General features: G+C 43.8%; 3 non-coding genes across 3 annotated transcripts; all 3 read left to right on the top strand.

Annotated features, from left to right (window-relative positions):
* The first annotated feature begins 1,450 nt into the window (after positions 1-1,450).
* Positions 1,451-1,524, top strand: TRNAI-AAU (transfer RNA isoleucine (anticodon AAU)). The gene has a single exon. It is a non-coding gene; the product is annotated as a tRNA-Ile (tRNA).
* Positions 1,525-5,116: 3,592 nt separating this feature from the next.
* TRNAI-AAU (transfer RNA isoleucine (anticodon AAU)) lies at positions 5,117-5,190 on the top strand. Its single transcript has one exon. It is a non-coding gene; the product is annotated as a tRNA-Ile (tRNA).
* Positions 5,191-12,448: 7,258 nt separating this feature from the next.
* On the top strand, positions 12,449-12,522 carry TRNAI-AAU (transfer RNA isoleucine (anticodon AAU)). Its single transcript has one exon. It is a non-coding gene; the product is annotated as a tRNA-Ile (tRNA).
* The last annotated feature ends 2,492 nt before the right edge of the window (positions 12,523-15,014 follow it).

Genomic DNA, 15,014 nt, shown 5'->3' with positions numbered 1-15,014 from the left:
AAGGGGGGGAATGTATAAAGGAGACTTCTCAGCCACTTTATCACCAATACGTCCACTACCTAGGCTCCTTGTTCCGGAAACCTGGATCAGAATCGACAAAGATGAGCATTGTTCTTGTTTGAAAAGAGATCCAGAAAGGGTTTCACAAACTCTCGGCATATCTCTCAAAACAACGACCTGGATAACGTCAACTCCAGCAAATTTGGAAACCTCCAGCTGTCTGCCATCACATTGTCGGTGCCCTTGATGTGTACTGCCGACGTATGCAACAGGTTGATCTCTGCCCAATAGCCCAATTGTTCTGCTATTGCATTGAGGGATTTTGAATGCATGCTTCACTGCTGGTTAATGTAAAAGACCGCTACCTTATTCTCTGTCTTTACTAGCACATTTTTCTGAGACAGATGATGATGGGAAAACTTCAAAGCCCTGAAGCTTACCATCAACTCCATCTACTTCCATGACCTCCGACTCTCTAGGAAAGACCACTTGAATCGACAGGATCAGTCCAACACAGTAGCTCTCCAGCCAGGTTTGCTGGCATCTGTTGCGAGGAATTCAGGAGGATCCAGGTGTATTAGTGTCCATTTAGACCAGTGGTCTTCAAACTCTTTAATGCCACATCCACCCAAAGGGAAAAAAAAAAACATTGGTGCCTCCCCTCTGAATTTTCCAGAATTCTTCTATCAAATTGACACTGTTTAAATATGTCTAGACCTATTTAAACATTGCAGTTAAGTTCTGTTACTGTTTTAAAAATACAATAAAATACATGACCCCAAATATACTATTCTGGTCAGGCAGGCCTTACTAACCAATTGCAGCGTCATGCTCTGCTGAGTAAACTGATCTCACAGCAGTGAGGAATGCACAGGCCGGGTGGTGCCCGGCGCACGAAAGCGCGCCTTCTTGTGTTGTACGTCTCTTTGCGCAAATGCAAACTCAAATTTCCTGCACTGTGGTCGGCAGGAGAGACATGGGAAGGTGCAGTAGGGAAGGCTTGAGCAACAAACCGTTGGCTATGTTTTGTTGTTACTTTGTTGACATGAGCTAGAGTAATTTAAAGCAGAAGGAACGGCCAGACCTAAAAACAACTCTCTTACCTCCAACGCCGAATAACCACTATAATTAGAATATCTCAAAAGCAGCTGGCCTTGTAAACTTTATGAGCAAGCAAGCCGATGCATTTTGGGTTTTGTTGTAAAAGAATACAAATCCTATCCATCCTTTCCTTTTCTTCCGGCAACAACCAATGTTACAAAGATATCACAGCACACAGTGACATTGACTGAAAGAAGAGGCGCTGAGGCAGGCGTGCAGCACTCAACAGCTCTTGTTATTGCAATCCAGACAGGGGACAGAAGGAGAAAAGTATGAAGGAATTGCGATAGTGAGACCGACTCTTCTGTGTAACTGCATGTCATGGAAAACGGATATCTCTGTCATTCATGGCCGGTTAGCTCAGTTGGTTAGAGCGTGGTGCTAATAACGCCAAGGTCGCGGGTTCGATCCCCGTACGGGCCAAGGTACGTTTTTTCTCTCAAGTAAACACTTTTTTTCTCATTTAATCAAACGCTTGTAAATCCATACACTCTGTTGCTCCAGTACACGTTCACTTTCCATTAGTCCTTCTTTTGCCACTTCTGACCAAAGCTCAAGCCGGCAGCGCCAGTAGAACAACAGACGTGCAAGAGATTGTCTCTCCAAGATGGAGACACTGGCTCAGACTATGTCACGTGAGAGGTGGAGGGAGACCAAGAGCTGATTATTAGATGCGTGGAGATAAGAGGAACATAACTCAGGTGAACAGATTCTGGATAGTCATGCTATAGCTAGGATCAGCAACGTTACAGGGGAAAGGATAGGAAAATAATTAGGTGACAGAAGTATAGAAGTGGCTACAAGGGGGCGTGTCTCTTAACAGGGCCGAAAGATACACTGAAGGCGAAGGTGAAGTGAAAGAAGAAAGAAAGATCAAAGGAAATCAACAGTGATTGAGAGAAAACTCACAAAGGCAAATTGAGCAAAAGACAGGACCTGGGGAGTTAGACTACTTCAATGCAAATTTACGCCGCAGATGAGCATGACAACTGACCCTTGTCCAGTGGTGCTGAAACAATTTTCAGTGTGGGGGTGCTGCCATCAAAGGGCTTCTGAAAATCCAGGAGTCATACAAAGAACAAGTCCTGCAGAATGAGCCACGCACATTCAGAAAGAGTGTTGATGCGTTGGTTACTTATTGGTAATCTTCATTGGCCTTAGTCCATTGCGTCCTTGTGACAGTCATTACAAAGTAAAGTGATGTCACCCTCCAAGAGGATGAAAGAACAGGAGGATTCTTAAATGCTAGCGCCATGCTCCCAACCTGGGTGCCAAGCCCTTGCCAAAGGACTGATGGGAAGGTGGGCAGGATGTAATGTTTGTGACAAGGACAAGATGGACTTAGGGTAATGCAGAGTTCAAAACATTGGTACTCAAATGCAAAACAGAAAATTTATTAAGCGATAATGCTTGACAAATGTATGCCCTGAGGCCCAAGTAACCACCCTAGGAATTTCCTAGATTGTTACTAACTGGAATTCAACCCAGGAGGTGGCCATTCCTCTCGTAGACCATCCCTGACTTGGAAGATTTTCTAAAAAGCCTTGCAAAGCCAGAAAAATTGACAACTTAATCCACCTACTCAGAGTCATAAAAGTCACCTTCTTGTCTTTTCCAGGCTGTCCAAAAGTCACAAACAAGGAGTCGGTTTTCCTGAACTGCAGAGGCCTGGTGACATTAATGAAAAGAGCTCTTTAAACATCAAGTGTATTCAACAAATGTTCCTCCGGAGAGGAAGGAGAGGGAATGAAAGAAGGAAGAATTATTTCCTAAGATCTATCAAAAATAGACTTAACCTTTGCAGCAAAGGTAGGGCTAGGCCTTAAAGTTACCCCACCTTCCAAAGTATCAAATGAAGAGAGGACAGCATTTTAAGGCTCTCAGCTCCCCAATTGTTCTCAGCAAGGTGATAGCAAATAGGAAAATAACTTTATAGGAGACAATCTTTAATTGTACAGTATCCAGATCCTCAAAGGGATAAAATTGCAAAGCCTATAAAAGAGTAGGAAGATTCTGAGTTGGAGAAAAGGGATTTTTCATTGTTCTTACCATTGACAAAAGATCATAACAGTCTAGACACCAAAGAGTGTAACATCGATGAAAGTTCAGAAAAGTCCCTAAAAGCCTTTATCGCAAACCAATGAGCTTTCAGAGTGGAAAGAGATTCAAGTGAAACCCATTCAGAAGAAAATGCAAAATAGCAGACAAACTACAGGTAGGTGCCAAAAGATCATGAGCAGAACATCACGTCTGAAAGGACTTCCAGTTCCTTGAGTAAGACTTCGAAGTAGAAGGCCTGCTGGAGTGCTGAATTAACTCCACTAAGGAAGAGGAAAGACCCTTTGCTAGCAGTCCAGACTTCTCAACCTCCAAAGCGATAGAGTGAGTTGGAGCAAGAAGGTCAGGGACGACGTTCTGAGAAGAGACACACTTGAGCAGTACCCAAGGAGGTAGAAGAGCCAGGGGTTCAGAAGAGGAAACCATGACATCTCTGGCCAATCAGGGTCAACAAGAATCAAGTTCCCTCCCCCTGCTGAGACTTGAAGAGAACCATCTGGATCAATAAAAAGGGGGGGAATGTATAAAGGAGACTTCTCAGCCACTTTATCATCAATACGTCAACCACCTAGGCTCCTTGTTCTAGAAACCTGGATCAGAATCGACAAAGATGAGCATTGTCCTTGTTTGAAAAGAGATCCAGAAAGGGTTTCACAAACTCTCGGCATATCTCTCAAAACAACGACCTGGATAACGTCAACTCCAGCAAATTTGGAAACCTCCAGCTGTCTGCCATCACATTGTCAGTGCCCTTGATGTGTACTGCCGACGTATGCAACAGGTTGATCTCTGCCCAATAGCCCAATTGTTCTGCTATTGCATTGAGGGATTTTGAATGCATGCTTCACTGCTGGTTAATGTAAAAGACCGCTACCTTATTCTCTGTCTTTACTTGCATATTTTTCTGAGACAGATGATGATGGGAAAACTTCAAAGCCCTGAAGCTTACCATCAACCCCATCTACTTCCATGACCTCCGACTCTCTAGGAAAGACCACTTGAATCTACAGGATCAGTCCAACACAGTAGCTCTCCAGCCAGGTTTGCTGGCATCTGTTGCGAGGAATTCAGGAGGATCCAGGTGTATTAGTGTCCACTTAGACCAGTGGTCTTCAAACTCTTTAATGCCACATCCACCCAAAGGGAAAAAAAAACATTGGTGCCTCCCCTCTGAATTTTCCAGAATTCTTCTATCAAATTGACACTGTTTAAATATGTCTAGACCTATTTAAACATTGCAGTTAAGTTCTGTTACTGTTTTAAAAATGCAATCAAATACATGACCCCAAATATACTATTCTGGTCAGGCAGGCCTTACTAACCAATTGCAGCGTCATGCTCTGCTGAGTAAACTGATCTCACGGCAGTGAGGAATGCACAGGCCGGGTGGTGCCCGGCGCACGAAAGCGCGCCTTCTTGTGTTGTACGTCTCTTTGTGCAAATGCAAACTCAAATTTCCTGCACTGTGGTCGGCAGGAGAGACATGGGAAGGTGCAGTAGGGAAGGCTTGAGCAACAAACCGTTGGCTATGTTTTGTTGTTACTTTGTTGACATGAGCTAGAGTAATTTAAAGCAGAAGGAACGGCCAGACCTAAAAACAACTCTCTTACCTACAACGCCAAATAACCACTATAATTAGAATATCTCAAAAGCAGCTGGCCTTGTAAACTTCATGAGCAAGCAAGCCGATGCATTTTGGGTTTTGTTGTAAAAGAATAGAAATCCTATCCATCCTTTCCTTTTTTTCCGGCAACAACCAATGTTACAAAGATATCACAGCACACAGTGACATTGACTGAAAGAAGAGGCGCTGAGGCTGGCGTGCAGCACTCAACAGCTCTTGTTATTGCAATCCAGACAGGGGACAGAAGGAGAAAAGTATGAACGAATTGCGATAGTGAGACCGACTCTTGTGTGTATCTGCATGTCATGGAAAAAGGATAACTCCGTCATTCATGGCTGGTTAGCTCAGTTGGTTAGAGTGTGGTGCTAATAACGCCAAGGTCGTGGGTTCGATCCCCGTACTGGCCAAGGTACGTTTTTTCTCTCAAGTAAACTCTTTTTTTCTCATTTAATCAAACGCTTGTAAATCCATACACTCTGTTGCTCCAGTACACGTTCACTTTCCATTAGTCCTTCTTTTGCCACTTCTGACCAAAGCTGAAGCCGGCAGCGCCAGTAGAACAACAGAAGTGCAAGAGATTGTCTCTCCAAGATGGAGACACTGGCTCAGACTATGTCACGTGAGAGGTGGAGGGAGACCAAGAGCTGATTATTAGATGCGTGGGGATAAGAGGAACATAACTCAGGTGGACAGATTCTGGATAGTCATGCTATAGCTAGGATCAGCAACGTTACAGGGGAAAGGATAGGAAAATAATTAGGTGACAGAAGTATAGAAGTGGCTACAAGGGGGCGTGTCTCTTAACAGGGCCGAAAGATACACTGAAGGCGAAGGTGAAGCGAAAGAAGAAAGAAAGATCAAAGGAAATCAACAGTGATTGAGAGAAAACTCACAAAGGCAAATTGAGCAAAAGACAGGACCTGGGGAGTTAGACTACTTCAATGCAAATTTACGCCGCAGATGAGCATGACAACTGACCCTTGTCCAGTGGTGCTGAAACAATTTTCAGTGTGGGGGTGCTGCCATCAAAGGGCTTCTGAAAATCCAGGAATCATACAAAGAACAAGTCCTGCAGAATGAGCCACGCACATTCAGAAAGAGTGGTGATGCGTTGGTTACTTATTGGTAATCTTCATTAGCCTTAGTCCATTGCGTCCTTGTGACAGTCATTACAAAGTAAAGTGATGTCACCCTCCAAGAGGAAGAAAGAACAGGAGGATTCTTAAATGCTAGCGCCATGCACCCAACCTGGGTGCCAAGCCCTTGCCAAAGGACTGATGGGAAGGTGGGCAGGATGTAATGTTTGTGACAAGGACAAGATGGACTTAGGGTAATGCAGAGTTCAAAACATTGGTACTCAAATGCAAAACAGAAAATTTATTAAGCGATAATGCTTGACAAATGTATGCCCTGAGGCCCAAGTAACCACCCGAGGAATTTCCTAGATTGTTACTCACTGGAATTCAACCCAGGAGGTGGCCATTCCTCTCGTAGATCATCCCTGACCTGGAAGATTTTCTAAAAAGCCTTGCAAAGCCAGAAAAATTGACAACTTCATCCACCTACTCAGAGTCATAAAAGTCACCTTCTTGTCTTTTCCAGGCTGTCCAAAAGTCACAAACAAGGAGTCGGTTTTCCTGAACTGCAGAGGCCTGGTGACATTAATGAAAAGAGCTCTTTAAACATCAAGTGTATTCAACAAATGTTCCTCCGGAGAGGAAGGAGAGGGAATGAAAGAAGGAAGAATTATTTCCTAAGATCTATCAAAAATAGACTTAACCTTTGCAGCAAAGGTAGGGCTAGGCCTTAAAGTTACCCCATCTTCCAAAGTATCAAATGAAGAGAGGACAGCATTTTAAGGCCCTCAGCTCCCCAATTGTTCTCAGCAAGGTGATAGCAAATAGGAAAATAACTTTATAGGAGACAATCTTTAATTGTACAGTATCCAGATCCTCAAAGGGATAAAATTGCAAAGCCTATAAAAGAGTAGGAAGATTCTGAGTTGGAGAAAAGGGATTTTTCATTGTTCTTACCATTGACAAAAGATCATAACAGTCTAGACACCAAAGAGTGTAACTTCGATGAAAGTTCAGAAAAGTCCCTAAAAGCCTTTATCGCAAACCAATGAGCTTTCAGAGTGGAAAGAGATTCAAGTGAAACCCATTCAGAAGAAAATGCAAAATAGCAGACAAACTACAGGTAGGTGCCAAAAGATCATGAGCAGAACATCACGTCTGAAAGGACTTCCAGTTCCTTGAGTAAGACTTCGAAGTAGAAGGCCTGCTGGAGTGCTGAATTAACTCCACTAAGGAAGAGGAAAGACCCTTTGCTAGCAGTCCAGACTTCTCAACCTCCAAAGCGATAGAGTGAGTTGGAGCAAGAAGGTCAGGGACGACGTTCTGAGAAGAGACACACTTGAGCAGTACCCAAGGAGGTAGAAGAGCCAGGGGATCAGAAGAGGAAACCATGACATCTCTGGCCAATCAGGGTCAACAAGAATCAAGTTCCCTCCCCCTGCTGAGACTTGAAGAGAACCATCTGGATCAATAAAAAGGGGGGGAATGTATAAAGGAGACTTCTCAGCCACTTTATCACCAATACGTCCACTACCTAGGCTCCTTGTTCCGGAAACCTGGATCAGAATCGACAAAGATGAGCATTGTCCTTGTTTGAAAAGAGATCCAGAAAGGGTTTCACAAACTCTCTGCATATCTCTCAAAACAACGACCTGGATAACGTCAACTCCAGCAAATTTGGAAACCTCCAGCTGTCTGCCATCACATTGTCGGTGCCCTTGATGTGTACTGCCGACGTATGCAACAGGTTGATCTCAGCCCAATAGCCCAATTGTTCTGCTATTGCATTGAGGGATTTTGAATGCATGCTTCACTGCTGGTTAATGTAAAAGACCGCTACCTTATTCTCTGTCTTTACTAGCACATTTTTCTGAGACAGATGATGATGGGAAAACTTCAAAGCCCTGAAGCTTACCATCAACTCCATCTACTTCCATGACCTCCGACTCTCTAGGAAAGACCACTTGAATCGACAGGATCAGTCCAACACAGTAGCTCTCCAGCCAGGTTTGCTGGCATCTGTTGCGAGGAATTCAGGAGGATCCAGGTGTATTAGTGTCCACTTAGACCAGTGGTCTTCAAACTCTTTAATGCCACATCCACCCAAAGGGAAAAAAAAACATTGGTGCCTCCCCTCTGAATTTTCCAGAATTCTTCTATCAAATTGACACTGTTTAAATATGTCTAGACCTATTTAAACATTGCAGTTAAGTTCTGTTACTGTTTTAAAAATGCAATCAAATACATGACCCCAAATATACTATTCTGGTCAGGCAGGCCTTACTAACCAATTGCAGCGTCATGCTCTGCTGAGTAAACTGATCTCACGGCAGTGAGGAATGCACAGGCCGGGTGGTGCCCGGCGCATGAAAGCGCGCCTTCTTGTGTTGTACGTCTCTTTGCGGAAATGCAAACTCAAATTTCCTGCACTGTGGTCGGCAGGAGAGACATGGGAAGGTGCAGTAGGGAAGGCTTGAGCAACAAACCGTTGGCTATGGTTTGTTGTTACTTTGATGACATGAGCTAGAGTAATTTAAAGCAGAAGGAACGGCCAGACCTAAAAACAACTCTCTTACCTCCAACGCCGAATAACCACTATAATTAGAATATCTCAAAAGCAGCTGGCCTTGTAAACTTTATGAGCAAGCAAGCCGATGCATTTTGGGTTTTGTTGTAAAAGAATAAAAATCCTATCCATCCTTTCCTTTTCTTCCGGCAACAACCAATGTTACAAAGATATCACAGCACACAGTGACATTGACTGAAAGAAGAGGCGCTGAGGCTGGCGTGCAGCACTCCACAGCTCTTGTTATTGCAATCCAGACAGGGGACAGAAGGAGAAAAGTATGAACGAATTGCGATAGTGAGACCGACTCTTGTGTGTATCTGCATGTCATGGAAAAAGGATAACTCCGTCATTCATTCCTGGTTAGCTCAGTTGGTTAGAGTGTGGTGCTAATAACGCCAAGGTTGCGGGTTCGATCCCCGTACGGGCCAAGGTACGTTTTTTCTCTCAAGTAAACTCTTTTTTTCTCATTTAATCAAACGCTTGTAAATCCATACACTCTGTTGCTCCAGTACACGTTCACTTTCCATTAGTCCTTCTTTTGCCACTTCTGACCAAAGCTGAAGCCGGCAGCGCCAGTAGAACAACAGAAGTGCAAGAGATTGTCTCTCCAAGATGGAGACACTGGCTCAGACTATGTCACGTGAGAGGTGGAGGGAGACCAAGAGCTGATTATTAGATGCGTGGGGATAAGAGGAACATAACTCAGGTGGACAGATTCTGGATAGTCATGCTATAGCTAGGATCAGCAACGTTACAGGGGAAAGGATAGGAAAATAATTAGGTGACAGAAGTATAGAAGTGGCTACAAGGGGGCGTGTCTCTTAACAGGGCCGAAAGATACACTGAAGGCGAAGGTGAAGCGAAAGAAGAAAGAAAGATCAAAGGAAATCAACAGTGATTGAGAGAAAACTCACAAAGGCAAATTGAGCAAAAGACAGGACCTGGGGAGTTAGACTACTTCAATGCAAATTTACGCCGCAGATGAGCATGACAACTGACCCTTGTCCAGTGGTGCTGAAACAATTTTCAGTGTGGGGGTGCTGCCATCAAAGGGCTTCTGAAAATCCAGGAATCATACAAAGAACAAGTCCTGCAGAATGAGCCACGCACATTCAGAAAGAGTGGTGATGCGTTGGTTACTTATTGGTAATCTTCATTAGCCTTAGTCCATTGCGTCCTTGTGACAGTCATTACAAAGTAAAGTGATGTCACCCTCCAAGAGGAAGAAAGAACAGGAGGATTCTTAAATGCTAGCGCCATGCACCCAACCTGGGTGCCAAGCCCTTGCCAAAGGACAGATGGGAAGGTGGGCAGGATGTAATGTTTGTGACAAGGACAAGATGGACTTAGGGTAATGCAGAGTTCAAAACATTGGTACTCAAATGCAAAACAGAAAATTTATTAAGCGATAATGCTTGACAAATGTATGCCCTGAGGCCCAAGTAACCACCCTAGGAATTTCCTAGATTGTTACTCACTGGAATTCAACCCAGGAGGTGGCCATTCCTCTCGTAGACCATCCCTGACCTGGAAGATTTTCTAAAATGCCTTGCAAAGCCAGAAAAATTGACAACTTAATCCACCTACTCAGATTCATAAAATTCACCTTCTTGTCTTTTCCAGGCTGTCCAAAAGTCACAAACAAGGAGTCGGTTTTCCTGAACTGCAGAGGCCTGGTGACATAAATGAAAAGAGCTCTTTAAACATCAAGTGTATTCAACAAATGTTCTTCCGGAGAGGAAGGAGAGGGAATGAAAGAAGGAAGAATTATTTCCTAAGATCTATCAAAAATAGACTTAACCTTTGCAGCAAAGGTAGGGCTAGGCCTTAAAGTTATCCCATCTTCCAAAGTATCAAATGAAGAGAGGACAGCATTTTAAGGCTCCCAGCTCCCCAATTGTTCTCAGCAAGGTGATAGCAAATAGGAAAATAACTTTATAGGAGACAATCTTTAATTGTACAGTATCCAGATCCTCAAAGAGATAAAATTGCAAAGCCTATAAAAGAGTAGGAAGATTCTGAGTTGGAGAAAAGGGATTTTTCATTGTTCTTACCATTGACAAAAGATCATAACAGTCTAGACACCAAAGAGTGTAACATCGATGAAAGTTCAGAAAAGTCCCTAAAAGCCTTTATCGCAAACCAATGAGCTTTCAGAGTGGAAAGAGATTCAAGTGAAACCCATTCAGAAGAAAATGCAAAATAGCAGACAAACTACAGGTAGGTGCCAAAAGATCATGAGCAGAACATCACGTCTGAAAGGACTTCCAGTTCTTTGAGTAAGACTTCGAAGTAGAAGGCCTGCTGGAGTGCTGAATTAACTCCACTAAGGAAGAGGAAAGACCCTTTGCTAGCAGTCCAGACTTCTCAACCTCCAAAGCGATAGAGTGAGTTGGAGCAAGAAGGTCAGGGACGACGTTCTGAGAAGAGACACACTTGAGCAGTACCCAAGGAGGTAGAAGAGCCAGGGGTTCAGAAGAGGAAACCGTGACATCTCTGGCCAATCAGGGTCAACAAGAATCAAGTTCCCTCCCCCTGCTGAGACTTGAAGAGAACCATCTGGATCAATAAAAAGGGGGGGAATGTATAAAGGAGACTTCTCAGCCACTTTATCACCAATACGTCCACCACCTAGGCTCCTTGTTCTAGAAACCTGGATCAGAATCGACAAAGATGAGCATTGTCCTTGTTTGAAAAGAGATCTAGAAAGGGTTTCACAAACTCTCGGCATATCTCTCAAAACAACAACCTGGATAACGTCAACTCCAGCAAATTTGGAAACCTCCAGCTGTCTGCCATCACATTGTCGGTGCCCTTGATGTGTACTGCCGACGTATGCAACAGGTTGATCTCTGCCCAATAGCCCAATTGTTCTGCTATTGCATTGAGGGATTTTGAATGCATGCTTCACTGCTGGTTAATGTAAAAGACCGCTACCTTATTCTCTGTCTTTACTAGCACATTTTTCTGAGACAGATGATGATGGGAAAACTTCAAAGCCCTGAAGCTTACCATCAACTCCATCTACTTCCATGACCTCCGACTCTCTAGGAAAGACCACTTGAATCGACAGGATCAGTCCAACACAGTAGCTCTCCAGCCAGGTTTGCTGGCATCTGTTGCGAGGAATTCAGGAGGATCCAGGTGTATTAGTGTCCACTTAGACCAGTGGTCTTCAAACTCTTTAATGCCACATCCACCCAAAGGGAAAAAAAAACATTGGTGCCTCCCCTCTGAATTTTCCAGAATTCTTCTATCAAATTGACACTGTTTAAACATGTCTAGACCTATTTAAACATTGCAGTTAAGTTCTGTTACTGTTTTAAAAATGCAATCAAATACATGACCCCAAATATACTATTCTGGTCAGGCAGGCCTTACTAACCAATTGCAGCGTCATGCTCTGCTGAGTAAACTGATCTCACGGCAGTGAGGAATGCACAGGCCGGGTGGTGCCCGGCACACGAAAGCGCGCCTTCTTGTGTTGTACGTCTCTTTGCGCAAATGCAAACTCAAATTTCCTGCACTGTGGTCGGCAGGAGAGACATGGGAAGGTGCAGTAGGGAAGGCTTGAGCAACAAACCGTTGGCTATCTTTTGTTGTTACTTTGTTGACATGAGCTAGAGTAATTTAAAGCAGAAGGAACGGCCAGACCTAAAAACAACTCTCTTACCTCCAATGCCAAATAACCACTATAATTAGAATATCTCAAAAGCAGCTGGCCTTGTAAACTTAATGAGCAAGCAAGCCGATGCATTTTGGGTTTTGTTGTAAAAGAATAGAAATCCTATCCATCCTTTCCTTTTTTTCCGGCAACAACCAATGTTACAAAGATATCACAGCACACAGTGACATTGACTGAAAGAAGAGGCGCTGAGGCTGGCGTGCAGCACTCAACAGCTCTTGTTATTGCAATCCAGACAGGGGACAGAAGGAGAAAAGTATGAAGGAATTGCGATAGTGAGACCGACTCTTCTGTGTATCTGCATGTCATGGAAAACGGAGAACTCTGTCATTCATGGCCGGTTAGCTCAGTTGGTTAGAGCATGGTGCTAATAACGCCAAGGTCGCGGGTTCGATCCCCGTACGGGCCAAGGTACGTTTTTTCTCTCAAGTAAACTCTTTTTTTCTCATTTAATCAAACGCTTGTAAATCCATACACTCTGTTGCTCCAGTACACGTTCACTTTCCATTAGTCCTTCTTTTGCCACTTCTGACCAAAGCTCAAGCCGGCAGCGCCAGTAGAACAACAGAAGTGCAAGAGATTGTCTCTCCAAGATGGAGACACTGGCTCAGACTATGTCACGTGAGAGGTGGAGGGAGACCAAGAGCTGATTATTAGATGCATGGAGATAAGAGGAACATAACTCAGGTGAACAGATTCTGGATAGTCATGCTATAGCTAGGATCAGCAACGTTACAGGGGAAAGGATAGGAAAATAATTAGGTAACAGAAGTATAGAAGTGGCTACAAGGGGGCGTGTCTCTTAACAGGGCCGAAAGATACACTGAAGGCGAAGGTGAAGTGAAAGAAGAAAGAAAGATCAAAGGAAATCAACAGTGATTGAGAGAAAACTCACAAAGGCAAATTGAGCAAAAGACAGGACCTGGGGAGTTAGACTACTTCAATGCAAATTTACGCCGCAGATGAGCATGACAACTGACCCTTGTCCAGTGGTGCTGAAACAATTTTCAGTGTGGGGGTGCTGCCATCAAAGGGCTTCTGAAAATCCAGGAGTCATACAAAGAACAAGTCCTGCAGAATGAGCCACGCACATTCAGAAAGAGTGTTGATGCGTTGGTTACTTATTGGTAATCTTCATTGGCCTTAGTCCATTGCGTCCTTGTGACAGTCATTACAAAGTAAAGTGATGTCACCCTCCAAGAGGATGAAAGAACAGGAGGATTCTTAAATGCTAGCGCCATGCACCCAACCTGGGTGCCAAGCCCTTGCCAAAGGACTGATGGGAAGGTGGGCAGGATGTAATGTTTGTGACAAGGACAAGATGGACTTAGGGTAATGCAGAGTTCAAAACATTGGTACTCAAATACAAAACAGAAAATTTATTAAGCGATAATGCTTGACAAATGTATGCCCTGAGGCCCAAGTAACCACCCTAGGAATTTCCTAGATTGTTACTAACTGGAATTCAACCCAGGAGGTGGCCATTCCTCTCGTAGACCATCCCTGACTTGGAAGATTTTCTAAAAAGCCTTGCAAAGCCAGAAAAATTGACAACTTAATCCACCTACTCAGAGTCATAAAAGTCACCTTCTTGTCTTTTCCAGGCTGTCCAAAAGTCACAAACAAGGAGTCGGTTTTCCTGAACTGCAGAGGCCTGGTGACATTAATGAAAAGAGCTCTTTAAACATCAAGTGTATTCAACAAATGTTCCTCTGGAGAGGAAGGAGAGGGAATGAAAGAAGGAAGAATTATTTCCTAAGATCTATCAAAAATAGTCTTAACCTTTGCAGCAAAGGTAGGGCTAGGCCTTAAAGTTACCCCATCTTCCAAAGTATCAAATGAAGAGAGGACAACATTTTAAGGCTCTCAGCTCCCCAATTGTTCTCAGCAAGGTGATAGCAAATAGGAAAATAACTTTATAGGAGACAATCTTTAATTGTACAGTATCCAGATCCTCAAAGGGATAAAATTGCAAAGCCTATAAAAGAGTAGGAAGATTCTGAGTTGGAGAAAAGGGATTTTTCATTGTTCTTACCATTGACAAAAGATCATAACAGTCTAGACACCAAAGAGTGTAACATCGATGAAAGTTCAGAAAAGTCCCTAAAAGCCTTTATCGCAAACCAATGAGCTTTCAGAGTGGAAAGAGATTCAAGTGAAACCCATTCAGAAGAAAATGCAAAATAGCAGACAAACTACAGGTAGGTGCCAAAAGATCATGAGCAGAACATCACGTCTGAAAGGACTTCCAGTTCCTTGAGTAAGACTTCGAAGTAGAAGGCCTGCTGGAGTGCTGAATTAACTCCACTAAGGAAGAGGAAAGACCCTTTGCTAGCAGTCCAGACTTCTCAACCTCCAAAGCGATAGAGTGAGTTGGAGCAAGAAGGTCATGGACGACGTTCTGAGAAGAGACACACTTGAGCAGTACCCAAGGAGGTAGAAGAGCCAGGGGTTCAGAAGAGGAAACCATGACATCTCTGGCCAATCAGGGCCAACAAGAATCAAGTTCCCTCCCCCCTGCTGAGACTTCAAAAGAACCATCTGGATCAATAAAAAGGGGGGGAATGTATAAAGGAGACTTCTCAGCCACTTTATCACCAATACGTCCACTACCTAGGCTCCTTGTTCCGGAAACCTGGATCAGAATCGACAAAGATGAGCATTGTCCTTGTTTGAAAAGAGATCCAGAAAGGGTTTCACAAACTCTCGGCATATCTCTCAAAACAACGACCTGGATAACGTCAACTCCAGCAAATTTGGAAACCTCCAGCTGTCTGCCATCACATTGTCGGTGCCCTTGATGTGTACTGCCGACGTATGCAACAGGTTGATCTCTGCCCAATAGCCCAATTGTTCTGCTATTGCATTGAGGAATTTTGAATGCATGCTTCACTGCTGGTT

Source organism: Pleurodeles waltl, chromosome 12, assembly GCF_031143425.1.
Source record: "Pleurodeles waltl isolate 20211129_DDA chromosome 12, aPleWal1.hap1.20221129, whole genome shotgun sequence".
In the NCBI taxonomy this organism is placed as follows: Eukaryota; Metazoa; Chordata; class Amphibia; order Caudata; family Salamandridae; genus Pleurodeles; species Pleurodeles waltl.
Note: the sequence above shows the minus strand (reverse complement) of the source record. Positions and strands in the feature narration are given on the sequence as shown.